Here is a 7,551-nt window from a genome sequence, read left to right on the forward strand (position 1 = left end):
AATGCATCATTGTGCATTTACTTTCATGTAAGGTGGCAAAATATTTGTTCAAAGGGATCCGAAAATCTATAGTTTAAAAAGAGGACACTTTGTCCCTTCCTAACCTCGCGTCCTCGGATATCCACGACTGATATCACCAAGATGAGTAGTGAGCTAAACAACACAACTCGTGAAGATGAGTAGACGAGGAGGTCAGCTTTGGGTATCCGACGATACAAAAATCTATTGTTCGAAAAGATCCGGAAATGAAGTGTTACAATTATGTCTCTCCTCTTTCAGGGGGAGACAAATTGTTTTTGTACTTTCTGTCCGTCTGTGACAAAATCTTGTGAACGCTTCTCCTCCTATATGGCTTATCGGATAGACTTGAAACTTTGTATAATGCTTCATTGCCATTTGTAGATGTGCACATTGCAGGGACAGGAGGATCCAATTGTTGTCCTTAAAGATATAGTGGATCTGAGGGGTGGAGAGTATAAAATAGTTTGTGACCACTTCTCCTATGCGGCTTATCGGGGTACGTAATGTCTATGTTCCTGCTCATACTTTCTCCTCCATACCATGCAGTACGAGGGCTGTTCAATATGTAATGTGTATTACGACATCTCAAAAGCAGTCCACTTAAATAGTGAAATGAACATTACATTCCTTCAAAATATTCTCCGCGGTTTGAAATACATAATTTCAATCTCCGTATCTAGTTCTGAAACCCGTCACGGTACGCTGATTTAGGTAGACCTTTGAGGCACTGACTGGTGGCTGCGCCATTGGCTTGTCGGGACTTGTAACGACGACCAGATAAGAACTTTTTTAAGTTTTGGAAAAAGGACAAAGTCGCATGGGGATAGATCTGGGGAGTATGGTGGGTGTGGCAAGACGGTAACCTTCTCCAACTTCAAAAATTGCTTGACAAACTCAGATGTATGTGATGGAGCATTATCATGAAGTAGACGAACATGCCTAAATCCTGACAGAGGGCGTCGTTTATAATAATATTTCTTGAGCTTTTTTAGTAGAACATCTCGTTAATACCGACCTGTAACACTTTTGCCCTTCGGCACCGGAATTTGTACGGCTATACCATCACATGAGAAGAATATGCAATAAAGAACCTTCTTTGTGCTTTTGGTTCTTTTGGCAACTACAGGCCTTCTACCGTATTTAGTTAGCCATATCTTGTTTCCAATTTTTCTTACTGGTTCGAAATAGTGAACCCATGTTTCGTCACCAATAACAATGTTTGCAAATTGTCTTTGATTGAATTTGGGAAACATTTTGAGCAATTGCTTAGCGGTTTGTACTCGTACCCGTTTTTGGTCATCTGTCAATATATGCGGGATCCATCTGACAGATCTTTCGTACTTTCAAAATATGCTTCAAAATGAAATGCACCCGCGATAGCGATATGCCAACAGCTTTGGCAATATCACGAATCGTGTATCTGCCATCACTTTCAATTATTTCCCTGACATTTGAGACATTTGCCTTGCCTGTTACAGTCACAGGTCAGCCAGATTTTGCTGCATCTTTGACGGACTCTGTACCAGTCAGAAATTTCTTTCTCCACCTACGAGCTGTCTCATAAGATACCTTATTAGACCCATAAACTTCCCCCAATTCAGTAAAATCTGCATTACCGAATGACCTAGTTTTGTGCGAACTTTTATATAAGCTCTAGTTCTTCAATATTCTCAACCCGTTTCCCATCGTCGGAAACCCACGGTCGATCGCTCAACGTTTACCTCCCGTGGGACACAACGCCGGTATTTTCGCTGGAAGGTGTGTCTCGGCTTCTATATGCGATTGGTCGCTTTACCATTCCTTATTGCGATATTCAACCAATGAAAAAGCCTCTTATTTCCAGTCCTCGGGAGCATAGGAAAACATGCTTTCGAAGGGAAGATTTTGACTACGTTTATTAAAGTTGGACAAGATACAAAACTTTAAGTGAGATGCTTTAACTGCATTATTGCAGCGAAGGGTGTATTTGTGTTTATAAATACAGGGGAAGAAAAAGCCTGTGTTACTAAGCGTCTACTACTGCCTACGAGTCTATGTACAGGTCTGTACATGTTTAGCACTCGTAGTCTCGCCACTTTTATCCATCATACGGAAGCAATATGTCTTTAACGGTCTTGGTATTTCATCGATTAATGTTATGTTATGTTATGTTAAACTTACTTGCGTATTAAGTTATTGTCGTAATTTGCTCCAGTTGTGTTGTCGGCACAATTTGAACCAGTAATGATATGACCTTCTTTAAATAGTGTAAACACGATTGATGTCTCACCTACACAAATTACAAAATGACATGTGAACGGGATTTTTTTGATCATATTTTAATTCCAATTTCCATCTAATTTTTAAATGGTATCACGCATGACTGATTTTATTCACGTGCTATGTAGCAGTGATGATACTAAACATACCAGTAGCGGATCCAGGATTTCCGAATGGGGAAGGGTGCACACGTGAAAGTGAAGTATTAGCCAAAATAATCAGCTATTTGGGGTGCCAAATCTGGGGTTTCCATCTATATATATTCCATAGTGACACAACAAAACACACACACTTTCTGTGGGCGCCGCCATTACAGCTGACACTCTGAGGTCCGGGGATACTTACGGCGATTCCCATTGGTCCTCGATAGGTCACGTAAGGTCATGCATTTTAATGAGTTATACGAAAATATCGTCGTTGTGTCCTACAGGAGGTAAACGTAGAGTGACCGACCGTGGGTTTCCGACGATGCCCGTTTCCCAACCATTTTTACAGCAGTAGTCAACGACTGACTCTATTGAAATGACTATAAGTTTAAAACTATGTGGAGATGAAGGCTCGTGTTTATACCGTTGGAAATTGAATAGAACTATTCAAGAGTATCATCATCCACGAAATCGTGCAAAGTGTCATCGCGCTGTGGTACAATACACATTACATACCTCACACATCAAGGGAAGGAGGTTTCATTTGGAGCACTTCCAATCTGGGGAGCTGGGGAGACATTTTTTTCCTCATAAAAACAATCTCTAGTTTATTTATATTTACACTTATTTGCTTCTATCCCTTCGTTACAAATTACTGATATGAATTCAATTCACCATTAATGTGTAACCTCTCCTGTTAGTTAAGTTGTTCATGCGTGTTGCGATTGACATTTATTAATTCAAAATATCAATTTATTTGAAATTTTCCTTCAAAATAGTTTCAAATTAAATATGTTTCTATGAATACTCTCAGTCCTTTGATAATTTTCTTAGTGGCTGCTAGCTTCTACGGGCTCATTGGCTGCTGTTTAGTGGCTGCTTACTTCGGCCTAGTACTTTTTTTCTATCTCGAGACTTTGAATTTAGCCGACGAACACAGCTTGCACATTAGCTCAAAGTATATATCGATCAAAATATGATGGAATATTGTTTGTACGTAAGGTTACATGCGAAAGATGAAATATCTGTAAATTTCCAGACAGACTGTCTGGTCGATTAGGAGTGCATTGGTAATTAATGGAAAAATTGAATGAGCTTCGGTCTCCAGGTATGATTGTAAAAAATAAAACATGTTATCCGTACAAGTTCAATTAGTTTCTTTAATCAAGGGGAAACTACAGAAATCTTTTACTTTGGAAACTTCGATTATTTTCGTAATTAATTTTTGTTCTTTTGTCCTACGTGTTATATCATAAAAAAGTGACCAAATCAATCGATATATGTATTTAAAGAAAAGCAACTTCGTTCGATATTACATATTTTTTTGTTGGGGTGATCTAGCAATAAGACTAGGGTATGTCATTGTCTATTTTTCAATACTTAGACTTGCAAAGTAGATTTATATAGAAAAGAACATCAGGCCTCAAGAATAGATTCGAATCCAGCTAACTTTTGAAATGATTTTCATAACAAATAAAATTTGTAGAATATGTTTGAATTTCATGTTTGTGTTTTATTTCATTTTTTTTTTTTTTTTTTTTAATCAGCGGGGTTTTTTTTTCTTCCCAAACATCTGTGTTAGATAAACCTTACGATATCGATAATAAAAATTCTGACTGAAGTTTATTCTGTTTATTGTCTTGAAGCCTGGTGTTTCTGTCAGGTGGTATGTATGTACTACTCACTAATATACATGTATTTTGAAAACAACTCCCATTCTAACCCCTCCTATTCATATAAGTAAAATAAAAATGGAAGGGGTCAAGGATCTAGGGTCTGCCTTTAAGACCCCAGAGGATCCAGGACAAAACCCTTCCGTGTTTTAACATATATTGCAGATTCTTTTTGTTTCTTATGTCATAACTATAATACTGTAGCCATTTTTATGCCCCCGAGATCGAAGATCGGGGGCATATTGTTTTTGTCCTGTCTGTCATTCTGTTTGAAACTTTAACCTTGCTGTGACCTTGACCTTGGAGTTGACCTACTTTTTGAAAACTTTGACCTTGCTAATAACTTTTGAACAGTAAGTGGTAGAGCTTTGATATTTCACATGAGTATTCCTTGTGACAAGACCTTTCCGTGGGTACCAACATTTTTTACCCTGTGACCTTGGAGTTTGACCTACTTTTTGAAAACTTTAACTTTGCTTATAACTTTTGAACAGTAAGTGGTAGAGCCTTGATATTTCACGTGAATGTTCTGTGACAAGACCTTTCAGTTGATACTAAACCTTTTGACCTTGACATTTGACCTACTTTTAATTTTTTTTTTTTACATTGGTCATAACTTCTGAATGGTACATATTAGAGCTTTCATATTGTATATGAGCATTTCTTGTGACAAGATCTTTCTACTGATACCAAGATATTTGTCCTTGTGACGTTGGCCATCTTCGGAATTGGCCATTATCGGGGGCATTTGTGTTTCACAAACACATCTTGGTGGGTTTTTTTTCAGAATTAAGCATATACACAATTATCTGACCTGATTAAGGGGCGCCGACATATTTTCATCATATGGATGTTCGCCATGATGGTGTTGATAGCGCAGTACTGATCAATGCCAGCGCATGTCCACGCTCATAATTTACAATGTTTCTAAGTCATTTTCATGGAATAAGTTACGGTATTAAGCATAAGTAAGCGAAAGAAATCAAGTAAGTTATGCATGTAAGAAAAGCGCGTAATTTTTTTTTAATGCATTGGGGGGGTGGGGTGGGTGTATCCTATTTCATAAAGATCTTCAACTTGCATCATCCTAACTAGGCTAGTTGCAATAATGTAGCCCTCTCCGATATTTTTTTTAGGGGCTATTATGAAAGGTGACAGTGATCATATCTCATAACTCCTATAAGCAATACAAAATAGAGAGTTGGGCAAACACGGACCCTTGGATATACCAGAGGTGGGATTAGATGCCTAGGAGGAGTAAGCATCCCCTGTCGACCGGTCACACCCGCCGTGAGACCTATATCTCCGTAATGGTATAAATGTGGAAGTGATTCACTACCGCAACATTTTCGATCATTCTAAACATTTGCTGGCGTTCTTTACGTTACTAAAATTATATTCTATGTTGCTTAGTCCATATATGATTTTACAACCTGCAACTTACGATTTGTGAGGATCTATTCTACCGTTTTTAACAATTTCGATATATTCCAATTTTGATTCATAATGTGCGCCATGTTGAGCTGAATATCAGAATAAAAAAAACAAACATCGGAGAGGGCTACATTATTGCAGCTGATAATGTAGTCCTCTCCGATGTTTTTTTTTTTTAATTCCGGTGTTTTCGGGAGAGGGCTCTCTTCATAATGGTGCAACATATTTTGATGAACAACCTAAAGTAGCGTTTTAAAACATGCAGATATGTAAAAAAAAAAAAAAAAAAAAAAATTAAGTTGTCTACACTCGATTGATTGATTGTTTGTTCTACATCCTGTCGAGAATTGTTCACTCATATTGAGACGTCACCAGCTGTAGGTGAGTTTGTAAAGAAGTTTCCTATGGGGTACTGCGTCGAATCACAGGGGCTAAGCCCGTTTTGAGCCCGAACTCTGTGATACCATAAATATAGAAAGGTTCTGTATCTATGGTATCACAGGGTTCGGGCTCAAAACGGGCTTAGCCCCTGTGCGTCGAGTGCTTAACTAATAGACCAACATGATCAGGTCTGTTGCTGGTCAAAGGATCGCCTGAGGTCATGCATTGTGATGAAGAGTTGACTTTCGCAGGAATCCGTGTCGCGGTGAAGTTCAAATGTTGTTCAGGGTGGTGCTTGGTATATTCGTATTCCTCTAATCTAGATGGTAGTGATCCTGTATTGATGGAAAGTATATAAATATTGGTAATTTGCTGGTGCTGCCTCGTCTGCAAAGATTTCTTTAATATATGGTTGGGGATGTTGTCTGATCCGCAAGCTTTCTGTTCGTTTAGGATCTTTGATTACCCGACAGTCCCTCCTATGTTGATATCAATGTCAATTATACATGTATCTATCCCATCAGTTTCCGTGGGAATCCAGTTTAGAGTAGGTCCTCACTACCCCTTGCTTGTTGTAATAGGCGACTAAATTGGGCGGTTCTTCGAAAGAGAGGCCTTGTGTCACAACAGATGTGGCACGATAAAGATCCCTCCCTGCTCAAAAGCCGTAAGCGCCGAGCGTAGGCCTAAATTTTGCAGCCCTTAATCACCGGCAATGGTGACGTCTCCATTTGAGTGAAAAATTCTCGAGAGGGACGTCAACCAATATGCAATCAATCAACTTATTCCATCAGCGGTAGTATCCCTTTGTCCGGATCCTCCCTAGTAAACACAGGATCGGTTCTGCTTTGATCTCACTGTTCTCCTGCATGTCTTAGTTCTGCTACATCGATGTGACCCTTTCTCTAGGCTTCCACATACTTCCAAAAGTTTCTTATGTGAAGTAATTTCTTAGTGAATTTTTCAAGAATTCCGTGAACATAGTTAAAGTGGGACTGAACTGTTTCCTTAATTTTATGCTTGTCTTCGTTTCTTTACACATTTGGGTTTTTTCCCATGTGGACTGTCCACAATCCATGGTAAATTATGCTTTGTTGAAGTGAGTTTCGATATGTCTTTGTTCATGTTTTTATCAGTTTCTCCTTTAAGTCTGTTTCACGTGTGTTCTTCACATGATGATTCGATGTTGATAATATCATCACTTAGGAATTCTAGTTTTTGTTCAACATTTTCCGTGTTCGCCTTTTTTGGCCATTCAAGTCTTTCTCCTCTGTTGCCTTTCCTATGTTGGTTTGATATCAGAGTCTATAACAATCGTATGGCGACCTGAAAGTCCGTGATGGTTTCGTTTGTTTCCACAAGAATTTTGTTGGTAATTGTTATGTAGAAGTTAAATTTATTGATCTGCCATGTTTGCATATGCATGTACATATGTAAAATCTGTTTGAAATTTGAAAGACTGGATGAAAAATTGTAAAATTGACCATGAATATACTGCTAAACGTAAATCCATTAGGCATTTATTGGACGCCGGGATGGCTGGTTTGACTAAGATTAGGGGATATATGCCATGATTATACTCTCAAAGAAATCCTGGGGCGAACGAATTCACGGGAACGGTTTTGTTCAACTTTCCT

Source organism: Ostrea edulis, chromosome 2 (assembly GCF_947568905.1).
Source record: "Ostrea edulis chromosome 2, xbOstEdul1.1, whole genome shotgun sequence".
Lineage (NCBI taxonomy): Eukaryota > Metazoa > Mollusca > Bivalvia > Ostreida > Ostreidae > Ostrea > Ostrea edulis.